General features: G+C 44.7%; 1 protein-coding gene across 1 annotated transcript in view; it reads right to left on the minus strand.

Annotated features, from left to right (window-relative positions):
• The window catches only part of LOC126177118 (uncharacterized), an 806789-nt gene that overhangs the window by 47839 nt on the left and 736338 nt on the right, over positions 1-22612 (minus strand). The gene's annotated exons all lie outside the window — the stretch shown is intronic.

The following is a 22612-nucleotide window of genomic DNA, read 5'->3' on the forward strand; positions in this document are numbered from 1 at the left end:
AGAATCCTAAGGAAATGCAATCCGAAAACAAAGGAAGTAGGTTACAGTACACTTGTTCGCCTACTGCTTGAATATTGCTCACCAGTGTGGCATTCGTACCAAATAGGGTTGATAGAAGAGATAGAGAAGATCCAACGGAGAGCAGCGCGCTTCGTTACAGGATGATTTGGTTCAAATGGCTCTGAGCACTATGGGACTTAACTTCTAAGGTCATCAGTCCCCTAGAACTTAGAACTACTTAAACCTAACTAACCTAAGGACATCACACACATCCATGCCCGAGGCAGAATTCGAACCTGCGACCGTAGCAGTCGCGCGGTTCCTGACTGTAGCGCCTTTAACCGCATGGCCACCCCAACCGGCGATCATTTGGTAATCGCGAAAGCGTTACGGATATGATAGATAAACTCCAGTCGAAGACTCTGCAGGAGAGACGCTCAGTAGCTCGGTACGGGCTTTTGTTGAAGTTTCGAGAACATACCTCCACCGAGGAGTCAAGCAGTGTATTGCTCCCTCCTACGTATATCTCGCGAAGAGACCATGAGGATAAAATCAGAGAGAGTAGAGACCACACAGAGGCATACCGACAATCTTTCTTTCCACGAACAATACGAGACTGGAATAGAAGGGAGAATCGATAGAGGTACTCAAGGTACCCTCCGCCACACACCGTCAGGTGGCTTGCGGAGTGTGGATTCAGATGTAGATGTAGATGTAGATGTACCAGCATCTTTTAGATGAGACTTTGCTTTCAATATGTGTTTTTGCGACGTCGTTTGCTTATATCCATATTAGTGATAATGCGTAACTTCCGTCACATGATACCACCGATGGGAAAAAGCGCACTTTATTTCCAGAAAAGCAGATATAGGCTCATTTTTAGATAAAATACCGTGCTACTGCCAAGATCTAAGGCTTCTCAGTCTCCAGTACCTTGTTCAACACGTCTTGCTTGCTGCAACTTGTTGGCGCATAGAGGTGAAACTCGCTGCAACCTGTTAGACACTGCATATTAACTGACCGTTCTTTTTATTTCGATGCAGATTCTTGACCGAAACGCTGCGAGCCTCTCTGCTTTCACCGAGAGGTCGCAAATGTGTGAAGCGTGCGTGTGTACAAACTGGTTTCAGTTCTCCCTTTAAATGGAGATAACTCGTTTCGCCTAGCTGCACCTAGGCACATAAAATGCAGACTAGAAACTTGTTGCTTGAATCAGGAACAGATTTTGATCCCTTGAGGGTTTGTCACGGAAAACTGCTGTTCGAACGACCGCTGACAGAAAAAATACCAGGTGATCGAAAAGTCAGTATAAATTTGAAAACTGAATAAAAAAAATGGCTCTGAGCACTATGGGACTTAACATCTGAGGTCATCACTCCCCTAGAACTTAGAACTACTTAAACCTAACTAACCTAAGGACATCACACACATCCATGCCCGAGGCAGGATTCGAACCTGCGACCGTAGCGGTCGCGCGGTTCCAGACTGTAGCGCCTTTAACCGCTTGGCTACCCCGGCCGGCGAAAACTGAATAAATCACGGAATAATGTAGATAGAGAGGTACAAATTGACACACATGCTTGGAATGACATGGGGTTTTATTAGTACCAAAAAAATACAAAAGTTCAAAAAAAAACCGACAGATGGCGCTTCATCTGATCAGAATAGCAATAATTAGCATAACAAAGTAAGACAAAGCAAAGATGATGTTCTTTACAGGAAATGCTCAATATGTCCACCATCATTCCTCAACAACAGCTGTAGTCGAGGAACAATGTTATGAACAGCACTGTAAAGCATGTCCAGAGTTATGGTGAGGCATTGGCGTCGGATGTTGTCTTTCAGCATCCCTAGAGATGTCGGTCAATCACGATACACTTGCGACTTCAGGTAACCCCAAAGCCAATAATCGCACGGACTGAGGTCTGGGGACCTGGGAGGCCATGCGTGACGAACGTGGCGGCAGAGCACACGATCATCACCAAACGACGCGCGCAAGAGATCTTTCACGCGTCTAGCAATATGGGGTGGAGCGCCATCCAGCATGAACATCGTACGTTCCAGCAGGTGTTTATCAGCCAGGCTGGGGATGATGCGATTCTGTAACATATCGGCGTGCCTCTTACCCGTCACGGTAGCAGTTACTGACGTTCTGCTGTCCAGCGCCATCTGTCGGGCACTTTGTGAACTTATTTTTTGTTCTAATAAAACCCCATGTCATTCCAAGCATGTCTGTCAATTTTTACCTCTCTCTCTACATTATTCCGTGGTTTATTAAGTTTTCAAATTTATACTGACTTTTTGATCACCCGGTACATCGAAAATTCCCTGCTTTGTACTATTGTCAGTAATTGGGAAAATAGATGTACGTTAAACTTGCAGAAATTATTGGTCGTGTTTAAATGCTGGAAATATGGTGATCTACCAGTGTGCTGGGATTTAATCTCGAGGCTTCTAGTACGAGCACGTCCTGCATCATACGTGAAACACAGCCGGGTCGCATAACCTAAGTTTATCTAATACATTCGCACCTCATTTATAGACAAGAAAAAAGAGATCTTGTGTAAGGAGTATCATCTTGCGGTTATGAAATCTTGTATTTAGATTCAATAACATTGCACAACACTATCAAGCAAGGTGTCATCAAAGGATAAGGGAATGATTACGGTTTAAGTGATGGAGATGACTAGTTTACTCTAGATGGTGCGCAAGGTTGTATTGTGGAAGGATAGGGGAGGAATCGGCCACCTCTTTTCGAACCAACCATTCTGATGATGACATTAAGCGATTTAGGATACCGTGATGAAGCTAAATCTGGTTAGTCGGACGGGGAGTTGAACGCTGGCCTTGTCTTAAACTCTGCTTCATTCGCTTTGTTGTAGTTATGAAACAGATAACGAAATAAAGTGGCTGTGGTGTAACTCATTAACAGTGTTTCCCAAAAGTGGTAAACGTTGCTGTCAAGTCTCTAGGTAACTGTATAAGGGAATATGAATCAGCGTATTTTGTGCGCGGTTGTTGCCCTTAAATTCCGCTGTTAGGGTTATGGAAGTTAGTCAACTTCTTTCGAATTTTGCAGCTCGTTTAATTCGTCTTCTCTGTATTGTTTTTATTCTTGATGTTATGCACACTATATTTACATGTCACACACCCCTAGGGAAGCTAGAGGTATCTTACCGCCAGGAACTTTTCTTTCCATTAGCCATACAGTATCGTGTGTGTTCCGTAGTTGTTTTTACGTATGTAAGACCCTTCTCATCCCCAGGGTCAGACGGCGGTAATCGTGTCTAGTTATTCGCCCCTCCCCCTCCCCTCCCCCGATGTCCTTAACACTTTATTTCCATACAGTTCTTTTGCAACTACCCCAGGCGTTTCACATTCCTCGAAGAAAGACCCCTTACTGCATGATTAAACGGTTGCAGAATAATCGCTGGAAGCAGCTAGATACACAAAATATGCAGGAGTGTGCGTCAGGAGCGGCTGAAAGTGGAACGACCACATAAAAGTAATCGCAGATAAGGCAGAGGTCATACTGAGATTCAGCTACTCAGGAAGTGTAACCCACCCACAAAAGATTACAAAACTGTCACACGACCAATATTTGAATACTGCTTGCCAGTTTGGGACCCGTACGACATAGAACATATGGAGGAAATAGAGAAGACCCAAAGATAGCGTGTTTCTTTACAGGTTAAAATAGTAAACACGAAAACGTCGTAGAGATGATAAACCAACTCCGGTGGTAGAAACTGCAGACAGGCTTTCTGCATCTCGGTGGAATTCACAGTTCAAGTTCCGAAAGCGTACGTTCCTAGGAGAACCAACCAAAATATTGATTCCTCCACTATGTCTCCTTACATATCGCGAAAAGACCTAGAAATTAAAGTTGTAGATTCGAGCTCACACGGATACTTACAAACAATTGCTCTTCTCGCACAATTCGCGACTGAAGCAGGAAAAGGGCGAACTAAACAATGGTAACGTCCGCCATACACCATAAGGTGACTTACGAAGAATAGATTTAGATGTAGATGCACGAGGAACTTATGCACAAGTTTTTCTTTTCCAGTTTGTAAACCATGTCTGTACCAAGGTTTGTTGAAATTGTTCGAGGCATTTTATAGAGTTATGCTGGAACCTACACGGCCAAAAGCATTGCACACATCCATTTATATTATGAATGCAGATTGCACGACCAAAAGAGACGTCACGTTAGCTCAGACACGGGATACTAGTCTTATCTGGAAGGTACAGAGTTCAAAACTTCATCTGCCAGGGTGCAGATTTCACGAGGTTCCTTGAAATGAATATGGTAAGTTATTGGGGTGATTCCTAAAGGATGTTCCAAATCTATTTTCTTGCACATCGTGGTCCAAAGTGACGCTGTACTGCGCCTCTTATGGCTTAGATGTCGATCGGACGTCAAACACTAACCACACTTCTTTGCAGAGCATTTTCATGAACCATATTCGACAGGACTCTGCGGAATACTGTGATTTCGTGCCAGACTTCACAGACCTGACCTTACTTAAGCTCTCGTCAACAGCCGTGCCGAGTGGAAACGAAAGTCCCGTCACATCGCTGAGCTTAAACACCATGGGGTGTACCTGGATGGCTGACTGTCTCGCTGCGCCGCGAGCTGTTGACAATTTTCTTTGTACCTTTAAGGGACAAGGGACAGGAGGGGTAGTTGTGTAAAGTGTCTGAACGCCAGTATTTTCGCCAACGTCCTGGACTGAAATCCAAACCCCTCCGTACTGTCTCATTAAGCGCATGTGAGACTGCTGGTGGTGATTCGTCCGTCGGATGTGGACGTTAAGCTCGGTTGCCTCCTTAGTGCTTTGTGCCGGTACTGGATTTCACCCTCTCCCTTCTTATCATCATCATCATCATCATCATCATCATCACTGAACTCGAACCGAGCGGTTCTAGGCGCTTCAGACTGGAACCACGCGACCGCTACGGTCGCAGGTTCGAATCCTGCCTCGGGTATGGATGTGTGGTGTCCTTAGGTTGGTTAGGTTTAAGTAGTTCTAAGTTCTAGGGGACTGATGACCTCAGATGTTAAGTCCCATAGTGCTCGGAGCCATTTGAATTTTGAAACACACACACACACACGGCTCTAATACTTCGCGAAAGAAAGGTGCCTGTGGTTTGTGGAGGATAAGAAAAATCTTTCCAATAAGGCAGCTGAACCTGGTCTTCGGAGTCTCTCACACATTCATGTCGTACGACTTTGCTTTACTAAAACTCTCGTCAAATATTGATTTCAAAAATGGTTCAAATGGCTCTGAGCACTATGGGACTCCAGTCCCCTAGAACTTAGAACTACTTAAACCTAAATCACCTACGGACAACACACACATACATGCCCGAGGCAGGATTCGAATCTGCGACCGTAGCAGTTCAGCCAGCCGGAGTGGCCGAGCGGTTCTAGGCGCTACAGTCTGGAACCGCGCGACCGCTACGGTCGCAGCTTCGAATCCTGCCTCGGGCATGGATGTGTGTGATGTCCTTAGGTTAGCTGGGTTTAAGTAGTTCTAAGTTCTAGGGGACTGATGACCACAGCAGTTAAGTCCCATAGTGCTCAGAGACATTTGAACCATTTCGTAGCAGTCCCGCGGTTCCGGAGTGAAGCGCCTAGAACCGCACGGCCACTGCGGCCGGCTATTGATTTCCCACTCTCGAGAAAACCATTCGTTATCTGATCACAAGAATCTAAAAAAGAATTTCACACACTCTACAGCCTGCATTAAACTCGTAAGATGAGCACAAATATTTTAAATGTAATAATTTCGACTAAGTCCCCACGTAATTTGACTCAAATTTCACGCGGAATGTGGTAGAGGTATGAAGGGCGGTCAGGCACATTTTGGACCAATATAGCCCAAGATGGATGGCTCGATCAGGGTCTTTACTTTGGCCCTCAACATCACGTGACCTCAGTCCTTCGGAATGTTCTCTCTGAGTCCACCTCGAAAGTCAAGTCTACAGAACTGTTGAAGGACTGTAGCACAAATTATACAGTCTTGCCCAGATTTGCGAGATGAAATGGAGAGTACGAAAGAATTCGTAATTTACAGCAGCAGCGATACATATCGCATACAAATGCTAGGACGACACGTGGAACACCTCCTTTAACAGAGATGAGTGTACAGTAACTTGCATCAAGTAACTTGCTCGAGTGATATTGTATTACATATTATAGTAGGCCAGGGTGAAATTTGAGCCCAGTTAGATGGGTACTGGATGGAAAATGTTTGCAAGTCAAACACGTCTGTACAAACTATCGCAATGTGTTACACTGAAGTCAGTGGCGGGTCGTAATCACACAGTAGCCGTTATCTCGAAAACTGCTCGTTTCAGGATCTATGTTTACTGGAATATCTTTGTTTCTATAATCTTACACTTTCACCCAAGTGAGTAGTCGCTGGTAATTACGATACACTCTTTCATCGATTCTAATGTCAGCGTGAGACAATCAAGTTGTAGTTTATTAGACTGCCGTAGGGTTTACAGCAACAGTCATCTCCAGTTAACAGCTTCTTACGGTAGACAAACAAAATGCCACGTGGACAGATTCACAGGTAGAGCAAACCGTAAAGAAATATACGCTGCTACGGTCGCAGGTTCGAATCCTGCCTCGGGCATGGGTGTGTGTGATGTCCTTAGGTTAGTTAGGTTTAAGTAGTTCTAAGTTCTAGGGGACTTATGACCTAAGATGTTGAGTCCCATAGTGCTCAGAGCCATTTGAACCATTTTTGAAATATACGCTGCCTGCCAAAAAAGCTGAAGCATCCAGAAGGTGAAGAGGAAACGAAATGAAACTCAACGCGTTGAAAGGGTATGCGATGCTATTACAGCGACCACAAAAACGAGCCCACTTCTCTGTACGGCGTTGCACCCACTGCTGCCAGGATGCATGCGCTGATTCAGTAGGGCAGGATGTCGTACAGCCGCTGTATTTTCTCTCGAAGCAAGCTGGCGCACAACTCGTGTAACTGATGCTTTATATCTCGGCTACTCACAGAGGGATGGATTTGACATCCGCGCTGGTCGCACGCACGTTCTACCAGGGACACATCTGGAGATCTTGCTTGTCACGAGGGTATCTCAACAACGCAGGCAGTTCAGTTCACTGAGGCAAGTACCACGCGTGCTCGAGCACTGTACTGTTGACAAATGGCACCGTGACACTGCCACGTGAAAGGTAACAAGTGTTCGAACATTACGAATCACATCGAAGAGAGCGGTCTATTGACACACAGTCAACACGGGTTTAGAAAACACAACTAGCTCTTTACTCACGCAAAGTGTTGAGTGCTGACAGGGGATTTCGAAGTGATTGCGTATTTCTAGAGTTCCAGAAGGCTTTTGAAACAGTACCACTCAAGTGGCTTGTAGTGAAATTGCGTTTTTATGGGATATCATCTCAGTTAACGCGACTGGATTCGTCATTTCCTGTCAGAGGGATCAGAGTTCCTAGTAACTGACGGAAAGTCGTCGAGAAAAAGTAACAAGTTCTGATCCGAGATCGCATCCGTAAAACTTTACTTTACCGATTTCCGTAAACCGAGTTACCATCCTGAGGGTACTTTCGTTCTGTCGTTGCTACAAGAAAACGCGTGTTTTTTGTTTTCTTCACCAGACGCGTTTCGCTTTATTCAGCTGAAGTATCATCAGTGGTCTGTAATTAAAGATCTTTACAATTTGATTTGTTTTTGTTATTGAAGAGCAGTTCGTTAACAATATGTTGCTCTTTACTTACAGTGATTTCCGCTTGGTTTCTCGGGTACATCGGGAAATGCCGTCTGCTAGCACACCTTTGGTGTCATTAGACACTGATACTTGCAGTATTATTTTTAGTTGCTCTGCAGAAGAATGCATTTCTTTTGTTTTACACAACACACTTTTTCAAACAATATTGTTTTTTTATATATGTTATCCTATGTGTTGCCTATGTTTGGATTGTCATTAGTTTGTCTTTGACCTATACCGGTACTTCTTTTTATTTTAGTCAGTTGTATTTGTGTAATTCATATAAATACTCAGTAATACAGTTAAATAGAATTACACACATACTATTAACTAAAATAAAAAAGTTTAGGTCAAAGACAAACTAGTGGCAATGTTATGTTGGCAACACAACAAAACACAAACCACAATACACACTTAGAAGTATAAAAATAAACAGAAAACAGTGGTGTGCGAAAGAGTGTGGTGTGTAAAACATAAGAAATGCGTAGTTCTGCAGAGCAACTAAAAGTTAGACTATAAGTATCGACCGAGCGGGGTGACGCAGTGGTTAGACACTGGACTCGCATTCGGGAGAACGACTGTTCAATTCCGCGTCCGGCCATCCTGATTTAGGTTTTCCGTGATTTCCCTACATCACTCCAGGCAAATGCCGGGATGGTTCCTCTGAAAGGGCACGGCCAACTTCCTTCCTAATCCTTCCCTAATCTTATGAGACCGATGACCACGCTGTCTGGTCTCCTTCCCCAAACCAACCAACCAACCAACTACAAGTATCAATGTCTAATGAAGAAAAACACCAAAGGTGTGCTAGCATACGGCATTTCCCGATATACGCGAGAAACCAAGCGGAAATCACCGTAAGTAAAAAAGCAACATATTGTTAACGAACTGCTCTTCGATCTTAAAAACAAATTAAACTGCAAATAGCTTTAACTACCGACCACTGATTATGCTTTACCTCAATAAACCGAAACGCGTATGCTGGGAAAAAAACACGCATTTTCTTGCAGTTGCAACGACAGAACGAAAATACCCCCAGGAATTGTACAGCAACTACGGACTATATGGCCACACAAATGAAGAGTTTAGAGTTACCATCATCTGATGTCAGTATATGTTCATACAAGTGGTCAATCTGAGCCACATTTATAGCTCAGATTGGCCGCATGTATTAACCTATACTGAGATCAGTTGGTGGGAACTCCGTTTACCGAAACCGATCATCGTAAATAAAGGCTTCACAGATGCGCTTTTGGCTGAGGAGTTGTCTTTCTTCAAGTATAATCATTTACACAGCCACCAATGGCGTGTGCATGTACGAAGTTACAATGTCATCCGACGGTGTCTTCTACGTGCTACACTTTTTCTGTCAGGCAACGTAGTTTTCCCCAAGCATTGGACTAGTTGAGGGATGGAGTTCAATCATCAACATCCCAAGGAAAGGTGTTTTTTTTTAGTCGCGCGGGTGATTTACATAATAAGGGATTATTTCTGAACTGGTTTTTCTGGCCGGCATGCACTGGAATTTAGATTGGTGAGATTTTCTGCTAGAGCAGCAATTAGAACGGCCATTGCACTGAGGTGCAGCGAGCCGATGTGTCGGCTGAGCGAAAGTGGGCGTGGCTGGAGAGGACGGCATTAGTAGCGAGAAAGTGCGTGGGGCGGCAGGCAGCAGCTATTACACGGATAGGGGGCGGTAACGAGCAAAAACATCGCGTCGTTAGGGGCACTAGAGCACCCGGGCGCGTTTAATCGCTGCGTTCGTCGCCTAGTCTGTCATTCACTGTAAAAAAGAATGAGTTTGCTGGAAGTTTCTATATGAACTCTCGCCGAAGAAATAGGCCTCCTTGCCATCGTAGTACACGCCGGCGATAGAGGCTCTAGAACTGAAAAATACTGTATTCCATTTCGTTGCTCAGGAGGAGCACAAATCAGTAGGCCATGACAACTAAAAACTATTAGCATCAGTTTTGCAGAAGTGCAGCATTTCTTCGTCACAATTTCGAAAAATGGAAACATGGTTTCCATTTGCTATTCTTAAAATACGCAGAAGCTGTTTTGAGAAGTGTGGGGCCTAAACAGATTCATTGGAACAATCGTAATAAAAACGTCTAGGAATAACGTGCCTTGCAAACTCCTAGTTAGGCTAATCATTCTGGTACTCTTCACAGATAGAGACAATTGAAAGAGCTGCGTGTTTCATCACGAGTCCATTAGTCTGCGTAAAAGTTTCATGGAGATCATCTAGTTCCAGTGGCGGACCCTCCCTAAAAGCACAGCACTTTGTACCATGGAGACGCTTATTGTTAAAATTCCGCGAATTAAAGTCAAACAACAACAAAAAAATGTTCAAATGTGTGTGAAATCTTATGGGACTTAACTGCTAAGGTCATCAGTCCCTAAGGTTACAGACTACTTAACCTAAATTATCCTAAGGACAAACACACACTCCCATGCCCGAGGGAGGACTCGAACCTCCGACGGGACCAGCCGCACAGTCGATGACTGTAGCGCCTACGACCGCTCGGCTAATCCCGCGCGGCGTCAAACAACATATTCCTTCCTTGCATATATGTATAAGTGTATGAATTGCTACTTTGCCTAGGGTTCATAGATTTTGAGAAAGATTTCAGTAAAATCTTCACTAACAACCTTTGAGATACGAGGCACTGATTCAGTTTCCGTTTGTATATTTAGGAAATTATGCCTCATTGTTACAGGTTCCATCAGCTATTGTCAAGATACTGAGAAGTTCACAATTGAGATTCGAGTGAGAAATCTACATATACTGTAAGCCACCTCGACGAAGTTTTGTTTGTTATTAAAGAAGGCATGTTACTGGAAAATATTTGAACCATATTCGTTAAAAAAAAGAGCACCTGGGAGAAGAAACATCATAAGAGCTCATAAAAACATTTTGAAAAAGGAAACTTGCTGGCAGATTAAAACTGTGTGCCGGACCGAGACTCGAACTCGGGACCTTTGCCTTTCGCGGGCAAGTGCTCTACCAACTTTTTTTTGTTTTTTGTTCGTTGCATCTGCTCGGGGCGGACGTCGTAAGACATCCGTTTAAGTTCGTTGTTGATCCATTAACTCAGTTTTTTTTTTTTTATTACAGAGGGCAGCTAACCGTCCGACCGAACACGCTGAGCTACCGTGCCGGCTAAATGATGATGAGGACAACACATCACCCAGTCCCCGAACGGAGAATATCTCCAACCCTGCCGGGAATCGAACCCGGGCCCGCTTGCATGGGAGGCGAGCATGTTACCTCCCATCTAAGCAGACGGACGCCAAATGGGCTACACAAGCACGACTCACGCCCCGTCCTCACAGCTGTAATTCTGCCAGTACCTCGCTTCCTACCTTCCAAACTTCACAGAAGCTCTCCTACTATTTTGAAAAAGGCTTTGTTATGGAATTACCTTTGACCATGGGGGTTTTGTTTTAAATTAATTTGTACTAGTTTTGCATTTCGATGAGGTCACGACAGGCATCCGTGCATTGTTGTCACCGTTCTGGGGTCAAGGTGTGCGGGACATACTTTGCACACATTTTTCTCTTCTTCAAAAAATTCTCGAGGAATGTCTTGCATACTCGATTTACATACATTTCTCCATTGTGATCTGTGCCAACGCAGTGTTGATACACTACAGCCGCACGTCTACTACTTAAAACTGCCTGTTCACAACTGATTGGTCGAATGCTAGTCTGTTGTTTACTGTTGTTGGTTGAAGCTGCTGCTGTAGCTACTTCGCTAACGTCGCTATTGCGCCAGCAACAAAATCGGTCTCGGAACTTTATGGCAGGACGGCGTATTTGTAAAAGCCACGAAAAGTGAAACACTTCACTTTCCGAATAAACAATAGTGCTCTTTCGGCCGTAGTGGCCAAGCGGTTCTAGGCGCTACAGTCTGGAACCGCGCGACCGCTACGGTCGCAGTTCCGAATCTTGCCTCGGGCATGTATGTGTGTTATGTCCTTAGGTTAGTTAGGTTTAAGTAGTTCTAAGGCTAGGGGACTGATGATCTCAGATGTTAAGTCCCATAGTGCTCAGAGCCATTTGAACCATTTCTGAACAGCGCTCTTTCACTGTCCAGAAGTATTCCTCACTTTTCGATACTGACATTTTCGTTTCGATTCCGAACACCCGAAATTTCGGCAGTTTGAGAAAAACTTCCATCAAATGGCAAGCTCGCCGAGTAAGTGGAGCAAGATGCAAGAAACTGACTCCAGTCTCTTGCAGAAACAGCTTCTGGAAGTTGAAGAAACTTGCAAGAGTCGCCTTGCTGTGGTGTTTTCACGCCAAAGGACTTGCAGAAGCAGCTTCTACAAGCGACTCGCCGAAGTTTAGCTGCTAGTGGGCCCTCACCTTCGCGCACACTCATGCACCGATCGGAGACCGGTGATCTTACGCCCACGACACGTCACCCGGCGTCCCTAGCGGCTGTTCCCGCGACAAGCTGGTGATCTTTGCGCCGGAGGAGCCGGCTGTGGGAAAGTGAGAGCGCGGCTGGGGGACCGTTAGTTAGCGCAGCTCATCCGCCTGGTCGGCTGCGGCCTTGGCGGCCAGTGGGCATCGCGGCTGGGTCACTGCCTCCCGCACACCGCCTACTCTCTCCCACTGTCCACCGGCTGGATCCGCGCTTCCACTACCGCTCTCACATTCCTACCAATATTGTCGTCTGCATCACAATATTCTCCCTACAGGTCATCAATCACGAGCAGGGGAGCCGTTTTATCGGAACCGAAGACTGATGCTGCACAATTATTCTGCCGGAGTCGAGAAGTCCAAGCGAGAGGCGGTATTTTCCTAATTACCATCTATTACTAACAAGGGTACTGTGTAGAATTGTCAACTTATTTCTTTACACACGACATTTGTTTCATAATATCGGGCACTTCTAAAAGATTCATCCCATTTTACGACATTGTACACCGAAGCGCGGAAGAAATTGGTATAGGCATGCGTATTCAAGTACAGAGATACGTAAACAGGCAGAATACGGGGCTGCGGTCTGCAACGCCTACATAACAAGTCTCTGGCGCAATTGTTAGATCGCTTACTGCTGCTACAATGGCAGATTATCAAGATTTAAGTGAGTTTGAACGTGGTTTTATAGTCCGTGCACGAGCGATGGGACACAGCATCTCCGAGGTAGCGATGAAGTGACGATTTTCCCGAACGACCATTTCACGAGTGTACCGTGAATATCAGGATTCCGGTAAAACATCAAATCTCCGACATCGCTCCGATCGGAAAAATATGTTGCAAGAACGGGACCAACGACGATTAAAGAGAATCGTTCAACGTGACAGAGTGCAAAATGGTTCAAATGGCTCTGGGCACTGTGGGACTTAACATCTGAGGTCATCAGTCGCCTAGAACTTAGAACTACTTAAACCTAACTAACCTAAGGACATCACACACACCCATGCCCGAGGCAGAATTCGAACCTGTGACCGTAGCGGTAGCGCGGTTCCAGACTGAAGCACCTAGAACAGCCTGTCACACCAGCCGGCGCAGAAGTGGAACCCTTCTGCAAATTGTGGCAGGTTTCAATGCTGGGTCATCAACAAGTGTCAGCGTGCGAAACATTCAACGAAACATCATCGATATGGGCTCCCGGAGCCGAAGGCCTATTCTTGTACCCTTGATGACTGCATGACACAAACCGACGTTGGACTGTTGATGACTGGAAACATGTTGCCTGGTCGGACGTGTACGGGTATGGATAGAACCTCATGAATCCATGGACCCTGCAAGTGAGCAAGCAACTGTTCAAACTTGTGGAAGCTCTGTAATGGTGTGACGTGTTTGCAGTTGGAGTGATATGGGAACTCTGAGACGTGTAGAAACGACTCTGACAGGTGACACGTATGTAAACATCCTGTCTGATCACCTGCATCCATTCATGTCCATTGTGCTTTCCGACGGACTTCAGCAATTCCAGCAGGACAATGCGACACCCGACACGCCCAGAATTGCTACAGAGTGGCTCCAGGAACACTCTTCTGAGTTTAACACTTCTGCTGGCCACCAAATTCTCCAGACATGATCATTATTCAGCAGATCTCGGATGCCTTGCAACGTGCTGTTCAGAAGAGATCTTCAGCCCCTCGTTTACTCTTACGGATTTATGGACAGCCCTCCAGGATTCGTGGTGTCAGTTCCCTCCAGCACTATTTCAGACATTAGTCGAGTCCATGGTAAGTCGTGTTGCGGAACTTCTGCTTGCTCGTGGGAGCCCTACAGTGTATCTTCCCCATCTATCAACGCAGCATGTCATTCTCAATGGAGAGAAGTCATCCGAAGTAAGAGTGATTTAAGGTGTGCCGCAGGGGAGTGTCGTAGGACCGTTGCTATTCACAATATACATAAATGACCTTGTGGATGACACCGGAACTTCACTGAGGCTTTTTGCGGATGATGCTGTAGTATATCGAGAGGTTGTAACAATGGAAAATTGTACTGAAATGCAGGAGGATCTGCAACGAGTTGACGCATGGTGCAGTGAATGGCAATTGAATCTCAATGTAGACAAGTGTAATGTGGTGCGAATAGAAAGAAACAAAGATTCTCTATTATTTAGCTACAATATACCAGGTCAGCAACTGGAAGCACTTAATTCCATAAATTATCTGGGAGTAGGCATTAGAAGTGATTTAAAATGGAATGAGCATATAAAGTTGACCGTCGGTAAAGCAGATACCAGACTGAGATTCATTGGAAGAATCCTAAAAAAATGCAATCCGAAAACAAAGGAAGTAGGTTACAGTACACTTGTTCGCCCACTGCTTGAATACTGCTCAGCAGTGTGGGATCCGTAACAGATAGGGTTGATAGAAGAGATAGAGAAGATCCAACGGAGAGCAGCGCGCTTCGTTACAGGATCATTTAGTAATCGCGAAAGCGTTACGGAGATGATAGATAAACTCCAGTGGAAGACTCTGCAAGAGAGACACTCAGTTGCTCGGTACGGGCTTTCGTTGAAGTTTGGAGAACATACCTTCACCGAGGATTCAAGCAGTATATTGCTCCCTCCTACGTATATCTCGCGAAGAGACCATGAAGATAAAATCAGAGAGACTAGAGCCTACACAGAGGCATACCGACAATCTTTCTTCCCACGAACAACACGAGACTGGAATAGAAGGGAGAACCGATAGAGGTACTCAAAGTACCCTCCGCCAGACACCGTCAGGTGGCTTGCGGAGTATGGATGTAGATGTGGATGAAGATGTAGAGCTGCCGAGAAGAGTAGTAACGTTCCAAAACGATGTCTATCGTGTATGAGAAAACACAATTAGCTTCTTCAGACATTCATTGAAAGGGGAAGTTGTGACGTGATTTGATTTTCGTGATACAGACGCACTGTACCAACTGTAAACATACGCCGCCCCATATCGCTCACAGCTTTGTGTACAGGTTGATTCAAAAAGAAAGAAATAACAGATTGCAGTTGCTTACTAAAGACACACTGGGAAAGATAGGAACACATTGTGCATGTCACTGAATATAGGAACATCCAAAGTTTTATATTCGTACATACACTATACCAGACACTCAACATGAGCAACATGCGTTACTCGAGAAACATCGATTTCATTCCACACACGAATCAACAATTCCCTGTTTATGGAACTGACAGCTTCACCAATTTGATCTCTCAGCTCTTGACGAGTAGCTGCCGTAGGTGGGACAAATACTGTCTTTTATGTACCGCCACAGAAAATGTCATAAGGTGCGAGCTCTGGTGATGTGGGAGACCAAAAGCAATGAACGCGATCTTGTTGTCCACCTCCTCCAATCCAACCTTGTGGGATGGTGTTGTTAACATAGCGCCACATTTCAAGGTGGAAATGAGGGGGGGCGTCATCATTCATAAAAGTTAACTGATTGGAAACTTTGAGAAGTTGAAGAAACGACCAATTTTGCAGCATGTCCACGTATGACATTCCCGTCAGTTTCCTCCGAAAAAAGGAAGGTCCATAACTTTTGTGTACAGAAACGGCACAAAACACTTTCACTTTCGGTGAATCCCTTATGTTCGACGACGCCACAATTTTGTGGCCCCCAAATTCTTACATTATGACGGTTTGCAATTCCCGGTGGATGAAACGTCGACTCGTCCGAAAAGACGAGTCGTTCGGGAAAAATGTCCTCTGTCATATCTTGTAGAACTGAAATGCAAAATTCATGCTTTCTGTTACGGTCACCGGGACGCAATTCCTGCAGTAACTACAACATGCAAGGCTTCGTATGCGCCGTTCGGGGTGACCGAGCGGTTCTAGGCGCTACAGTCTGGAACCGCCCGACCGCTACGGTCGCAGGTTCGAATCCTGCCTCGGACATGGATTTGTGTGCTGTCCTTGGGTTAGTTAAGTTTAAGCAGTTCTAAGTTCTAGGGGACTGATGACCTCAGAAGTTAAATCCCATAGTGCTCAGAGCCATTTGAACCATTTGAAAGCTTCATATGCAGGCGCCGTTTCAGAAAACGCCACATCGTTGTTTGAGAAAGTTGAAGTTCCTGGTCTCTCCGACTTGTGGACTTACGAGGGTTCCGTCTGAACGTATCTCGAATGCGCTCGACATTTTCATCACACGTGAGGGCACTACGTGAGCTCTTCCCTTTGGATATACGACACACACCCCATAATACTGTCTGCCAGTCATAATTCTGCTTGTACAAGGGCGGGTTGTTGCTGAATCCACGGTGGAATGCACGTTGATCTTGAACAATGTATTGACTCAACACACAAATGATGTCTCTTGTGATATAGTCGCCAATCGCTTCTAACAAACAACGGCGCTCCTGCCTAAAAAATTTGAACTTTTCTCTGTCCACTGACATGTGCAATGTGTTTCTACCTTTTATTTTGGAAATTTGTGGTAAGGTCTTATGGGACCAAACTTCTGAGGTCATCGGTCCCTTAGCTTTTTTTTTTTTTTTTATCAGTCTACTGACTGGTTTGATGCGGCCCGCCACGAATTCCTTTCCTGTGCTAACCTCTTCATCTCAGAGTAGCACTTGCAACCTACGTCCTCAATTATTTGCTTGACGTATTCCAATCCCTGTCTTCCTCTATAGTTTTTGCCCTCTACAGCTCCCTCTAGTACCATGGAAGTCATTCCCCCATGTCTCAGCAGATCTCCTATCATCCTGTCCCTTCTCCTTATCAATGTTTTCCACATATTCCTTTCCTCTCCGATTCTGCGTAGAACCTCCTCATTCCTTACCTTATCAGTCCACCTAATTTTCAACATTCGTCTATAGCACCACATCTCAAATGCTTCGATTCTCTTCTGTTCCGGTTTTCCCACAGTCCATGTTTCACTACCATACAATGCTGTACTCCAGACGTACATCCTCAGAAATTTCTTCCTCAAATTAAGGCCGGTATTTGATATTAGTAGACTTCTCTTGGCCAGAAATGCCTTTCTTGCCATAGCGAGTCTGCTTTTTATGTCCTCTTTGCTCCGTCCGTCATTGGTTATTTTACTGCCTAGGTAGCAGAATTCCTTAACTTCATTGACTTCGTGACCATCAGTCCTGATGTTAAGTTTCTCGCTGTTCTCATTTCTACTACTTCTCATTACCTTAGTCTTTCTCCGATTTACTCTCAAACCATACTGTGTACTCATTAGACTGTTCATTCCGTTCAGCAGATCATTTAATTCTTCTTCACTTTCACTCAGGATAGCAATGTCATCAGCGAATCGTATATTGATATCCTTTCACCTTGTATTTTAATTCCACTCCTGAACCTTTCTTTTATTTCCACCATTGCTTCCTCGATGTACAGATTGAAGAGTAGGGGCGAAAGGCTACAGCCTTGTCTTACACCCTTCTTAGCTTACACACTACTTAATCTGACTCAAACTAACTTAACGCTAAGGACAACACACACACACACACACACCCATGCCCGAGGCAGGACTCGAACCTCCGACGGGGGGAGCCGCGCGGACCGTGACAAGACGCCTAAGACCGCGTGTCCCCCACGCGGAGTAGCTTTTATAGTTTGTCTGTGATAAACAAGTGAAATCTGTTCTTTCTTTTTGAATCACCCAGTATACAACCCAAGGTCGGCAACTTACTCCAAGTTTCGAAAGCACCTCGCTGCCTGGTTGTAAGCCGGCCGGAGTGGCCGAGCGGTTCTAAGCGCTACAGTCTGGGTTGGGTTGGGTTGTTTGGGGGAAGAGAGAAAACAGCGGGGTCATCGGTCTCATCGGATTAGGGAAGGACGGGGAAGGAAGACGGCCGTGCCCTTTCAACGGAACCATCCCAGCATTTGCCTGGAGCGATTTAGGGAAATCACGAAAAACCTAAATCAAGATGGCCAGACGCGCGATTGAACCGTCGTCGTCGCGAATGCGAGTCCAGAGTGCTAACCACTGCGCTCCAGTCTGGAACCGCGCGACCGCTACGGACGCAGGTTCGAATCCTGCCTCGGGCATGGATGTGTGTGATGTCCTTACGTTAGTTAGGTCTAAGTAGGTCTAAGTTATAGGGGACTGATGAGCAAAGAAGTTAAGTTCCATAGTGCTCAGAACCATTTGAAGCATGGTTGCAACAGACAGATATGGTAATAGACGTCCCAAAATTCAAAAATGCGTGTTACTTTGCTGGGACGTGTTTTTCCCATGAACCACGAAAGAGTTAAAACCTATTCTTAATTGGTGTAGAAGATATCCCCTTCCGAAATAGGATGCTAGTTTTTTTTAAACTGAATACGTAACTGATACAAGTTATAAATAGGAGTACTGAAAATAAGAAGAAATCGCATCATCATCATTACTGATGTAATAAACTGCATTAAGCGAAGACCATGGATACGTTTGTAACTACTTCCTGTGTGTCGAATAGAGTGAAACTGTCTACGCGTTGACAGGAGAAAACGTTACTATACCCCGTTCTTCGTGTTCTCATTGTCAGTCAAACAGAAAAGAAAAATCATTGCTCTTCTCCTAAATCGTAGCAGTTACATACCTACTCGTGTAAATTATTCGAAGCGCAAGTATGTCGAGGTGAAAATAATTTGTCGGCTTGCAAGAGGTAATCACCATATGTCTCATTTTCTTTCTTAGATCGAAGTCTCTCTCTCTCTCTCTCTCTCTCTCTCTCTCTCTCTCTCTGTGTGTGTGTGTGTGTGTATCTTTCTTGTAAGATTATTTTCTTGACCTTTTCAGACGAGCAAAACGCCACGTCAGTCAAGGCGCAGCATCATTCCTGGCGTGTCACGATTATGAAAGACGAGTTCCTCCGTCTGGCTTTCGTCATGTCCTTGCAAAGGTCCTTCGACCGAAATGAAGTTAAAAGCTGTCTTGTAACGCTAGCGCCGATTCTTCGCGCTGCGGCGGTAATTACGGGAAATATTTGCCCATTTGATCTACACGTTACGCAACATAGCAGATCAAGAGGCACAAATCAATTTCAAGCGTCGGTACCCCCCGACAGATGCAACCGATCGCGCTACAAGTTAAGCTATCTCCGAACGACCAGTTATTCTGATCTGTGAATCAACGGCCGACCGGTGTGGCCGAGCGGTTCTAGGCGCTTCAGTCCGGAACCCCGCGACCGCTACAGTCGCAGGTTCGAATCCTGCAGTCCTGCCTCGGGGCCGGCCGGAGTGGCCGTGCGGTTCTAGGCGCTGCAGTCTGGAGCCGAGCGACCGCTACGGTCGCAGGTTCGAATCCTACCTCGGGCATGGGCGTGTGTGATGTCCTTGGGTTAGTTAAGTTTAATTAGTTGTAAGTTCTAGGCGACTGATGACCTCAGAAGTTAAGTCGCATAGTTCTCAGAGCCATTTGAACCATTTGAACCTGCCTCGGGCATGGATGTGTGTGATGTCCTTACGTTAGTTAGGTTTAAGTAGTTTAAGTCTAGAGGACTGATGACCTCAGATGTCAAGTCCCATAGTGCTCAGAGCCATTTGATCCAGCTGAGATACGTGAAAACAGATACAGAACACCGATCTCTTGCTACATAAACTGTCGTATCCTGCCCACTCGTCTAATATAGGGCGCCTAGGAAGCTGTTTTCTCGGATAGCTAGACAGCAATTCAAGCAACTCTTACTAATGGTGTTGATTATAGTGAATTAAATTGACAATACTTAACTTTGCGTATTTACAAAAATGGGTCGCAAGCAAATGGCGACATGCAAACAATCAATGTCTTTCGATGTATACAATTTCCATGCAAGCAAATTATACAGTTCACAAGTCACTACTATAGCGTTTACATCACGGCTCGTCTTCTAGTACGGTCGCGGCTAGTCAGAGCGGCACTTATGTTCTCTTCGTATAGGGGCCGCTTCTGCCTCGGTTTCGCCCCAGTCAGCGTACTATTGGCTGACGTCGTGTCATAGCGCTGTCTGCTGTAACGTTCCAGGCCGACGTGCCGGCGCTCAATGTTACGCCGGAACATAAACGAATATGTAATAATTTATTTAAAATTTCCATCGTGATGGAACGCGGAAACAGCGTCGTATGCTGAGTTCAGATTAAGAACAAAGTTGCCTCTTACTGCGGAAATTATCTTCAGATTATTTTTGTCGTGTCACTATCGATTTTCTTTTTTTACAAATATTGTGCTACTCGTTGGTTAATGTGTTATAAATTCATTGACCTCTTCCGGCCGTGAAATCGGATAATATTCTTATGTTCAGGTCAAACTGAACGTTAAGTTATTATTGTGCATACAGTGGAGACTCGATTAACCGGACTAATTGTTGTCGTATGTCACTTGTGCAGTCGGAAATGCGGAAGACTGAATCTGTGAAGAAGAGCCGTTTGTGTATTATTTACTCTAGAAAGATAATCTATGTCACCCACATACGGTTATCTTTTAGGTACGTTGTCATGTAGTTAACTTTCCAGGTGTAAGACATGATGTTAGGTGTTTATTCACAACAACAAAAACAAATTAAACTTATTAAAATCAAGAAAAATCAATGTTTATTAAGAGATTAGAGACACATTTTCTTAAAATTATGAAAATACTGCAACCTTAATCATAAAATACCTAACAAAAGTCTCATAGGAGAGTTACTAAAGTTCAAGTTTGCTTAAAATATTTGTTAATTGTCATTTGATTTAAATAATTTTTTCTCTCAGTTGCCGCTACATTACGAATTCGTTTCAATTGTAGTAAACTCACGGTATGACACTCTGTTTTTCGAACAATTGGAGAGTTGTTTCCAGGGCTTGAAATGCATCTGCATGAGATGGTCCTGCATTAGTTTCTGCATCTACCGTCCCTTCTGATTCATCTTCTCGCTTTTCCTACTGTTCGTTTGCCTGTAATATGTTTTCAGAATTTCTTCATCCGGCATGATCCAACACCCTTGATCATTACTGTCACAATTGAGCCACTTTTTCATATCATCGGCATCACATTCCTGGCATATTTGTATGTTTGTAATTGGCTCATTTATATCCTCCGAAAAAGAATCATCCGTATCGGTTGCTGAATCTTCGTGCTCCCGTTTTCGTGTTCTCTTGCAAGCTCTGTCAAAAATCTTTCTTTCAATCAAATCCCACGCTTGTACAAGCATGTTACAACACTGCTTTACATAATGAGATTTTCGCTCTGCAGCGGAGTGTGCGCTGATATGAAATTTTCTGGCAGATTAAAACTGTGTACCGCACCGACACTCGAACTCGGGACCTTTTCCTTTCGCGGGCAAGTGCTCTACCATGTGAGCTAACCAAGCACGACTCACGCCCCATCCTCACATCTTTACTTCTGTCAGTACTTCGTCTCCTACCTTCCAAACTTTACAGAACTTCTCCTGCTGGCAGAAATAAAGCAGTGAGGAAGGGGTGTGAGTAGTGCTTCGGTAGCTCAGATTGTAGAGCACTCGCCTGCGAAAGGCAAAGGTTCCCAGTTCGAGTCTCGGTCCGGCACACAGTTTTAAACTGCCAAGAAGTTTCAACACTCCTTTCAATTAATTTGCTTGAAAAATGACAAAAGACTTCTATGTTATCTTTATCAACAGATAACAATCTGCGTAAAAGGATTTTTTCTCTACAGTCGTTTTAACGTTTCAAAGACACTTTGATCCATTCGTTGCAGCTGTGATGGCAGATAGCAAAGGGCGCGAGCGCGCAGTGCCCGCTGAAGCCGGTACACACACGGACTAGACTCCAAATTCAGTTGACAATCTGGAAAAACCACGAATCCATATGACCGAGGTCCGGACAATCGAGTGTCTAATGTAGTATGTTCTTGTCTATGAGAACGTGGAACTGTAATTTTGTGTATAGTTTCACCTGAGCATAAGAATATCTGCACAATTTTGTAGCTCTGCGGGTTCTAATCGTCAGCTTCGTCTGGATTCGGCACACCTGAAGAATCTTGCAGACTCTCTTCTTCTCCTAATAGAGGCCATTACCACCGCTATAGCCTATGTTACACAGTGTTACCGTGACGTCTCCCGTTAGTGGCTAATTTCTTGCACAGTTTGCTTATAACAACGGAAAAGCACGAGCGATATTTAACTAATTCTGTCACGAAAATTAAGTAAGTGTGCGAAGCGTGCCTAAAGTAACAAATGACGTCGTTAAAGAGAAAAACGAGAGACTGTACTGAAGCTAGACAATACTTTGACGACTGTAACAAAATGTAATCGGAGTGGATCTTTTATAATTATACCCAATAGGAAACTACACTACTGGCCATTAAAATTGCTACACCAAGAATAAATGCGGGTGATAAACGGGTGTCATTGGACAAATATATTTTACTAGAACTGACATTTCCACGCAATTTGGGTGCATAGATCCTGAGAAACCAGTACCCAGAACAACCACCTCTGGCCGTAATAACGGCCTTGATACGCCTGGGC

This window comes from Schistocerca cancellata, chromosome 3 (genome assembly GCF_023864275.1).
Source record: "Schistocerca cancellata isolate TAMUIC-IGC-003103 chromosome 3, iqSchCanc2.1, whole genome shotgun sequence".
Lineage (NCBI taxonomy): Eukaryota > Metazoa > Arthropoda > Insecta > Orthoptera > Acrididae > Schistocerca > Schistocerca cancellata.